Below are 1,566 nucleotides of genomic sequence, written 5' to 3'. Positions count from 1 at the left end.
TGGAGATTTTACTCCTTTGGACAATTCTTATCCTGATGCAAAGTTTCTCTCGAGGTTTTAGCAATCAATTGTCTGAATGTCATATCGCTTCCAATGTAGAAAATGACTACATCATTGTCTTGCGCTCTCTCTCTCTCTCTCTCTCTATATATATATATATATATATATATATATAACATGTAGAGGTCTGAAAATATTTTTTAGCTAGAGACCTGCACAGCTCTGGATTCAGGTAGTAATGCGGATACACCTGGCCCTTCTGAGCCACAGTCATGAGAGACATCTCACAGAGCCATTCGTTATCCTCTTGTCACTCTACAAATCTCTCAGCACAAACTACAGCTGCCAAATAATCTACTTCACTCTTGCTCTTTTTGTCCACCGAGTCCTGTCCTAAAACTGTAAATCAAAGAAGAAATATACATAGTTCAGTTCCCTGCACACAGGACAGGCTGAGGCTGGACCGGGAGGAAGAAATACTCCAGCCTGCATTGGCTGGAGCATCACTAAAACTACTTCCAATTTGGAGAGCCAAGGGAAGTTTTGGAGAGTGGGCTGAAGGCCAAGGGTTGCTTCTCAGAGTGGGATAAGACCTAGATGTTCTAAGTGTAAACTTTCCTCACAAACATAAAATAAAAATGTCACTTGTAAGAAGTATGCATGGGAATGGAGGGGTTGTCTTCAGTGCTCAAGCACTGATCAACACAGGGCCAAATACATGTCCTTTTCAGTCACTGTCATACTGTCTCTCTGACTGTCTCTACGTGCCTTCTTCCCTGGACCCTTCGTGGAAGTCAGTGCATGCATTGTGAACTCTGTCTTCCTGGTGTTGAAATTTTCCTTTCTTTGCCCTTTGGTTTAGTTAGTCTCGTGCATATGGCGTAGTACAGAGGAGAACTTAGGAGACAGCGTTCCTGCTGCAGCTAACAGGCATATGTCCATCTCCAGCTGCAGCTGTCCAGGCCCTCTGAGCTTGACTACTATTCTCCATGGCCCTATGGCTGACAGTCAGCCTAAATGCAGCCCTCTTCAATTTCCTGCACCACATCCTTGTCCTTATTCCATGAGAGCCCCGGTCAAGAGAAGTGAAAGTCTACCACCGTGGCATACACATTGTGCTTTCCCTCTATTGGGCCCTATGTAAAGGATCTGTGGTACTTATGGCGACACCAGTGTCCAGATTTTCCATACAAAACGGACCCTTCCAGGGTTCAGAAAGATGGTGCTTTGATGGCTGTGAAATGTCTTTTCGAAGTGCCTCCTGGGGTTTCAAATCCTTTTGAAACCAGAAGTTTGTTTCTGTATCTAGGGAATATTATCACCTCTGACCCGTAGGACCTCCCAACTATGAGCACAGCTATCCAGGGGTCAGGAGGTCTGCCAGCCTGATAGCTCCTGGAGGGATTCCTGAGTATGTCCTCCGGCCCCAAGTGGTAACAGGTGATTCCAATTGCCTTTATTAGCAGCAGCCAGGCCCTCGGGTGAGGGGCGGGGCTGTGATCTCCACTGGAAGCTCTTAATTCAGACAATGGAGGCATCCATCTTCCTTTTGTCTCTCTGTAGCAA

Source organism: Erinaceus europaeus, chromosome 8, assembly GCF_950295315.1.
Source record: "Erinaceus europaeus chromosome 8, mEriEur2.1, whole genome shotgun sequence".
NCBI classification, from domain to species: Eukaryota; Metazoa; Chordata; class Mammalia; order Eulipotyphla; family Erinaceidae; genus Erinaceus; species Erinaceus europaeus.
The sequence above is the reverse complement of the archived record's forward strand: the minus strand, read 5'-3'. Positions refer to the sequence as shown.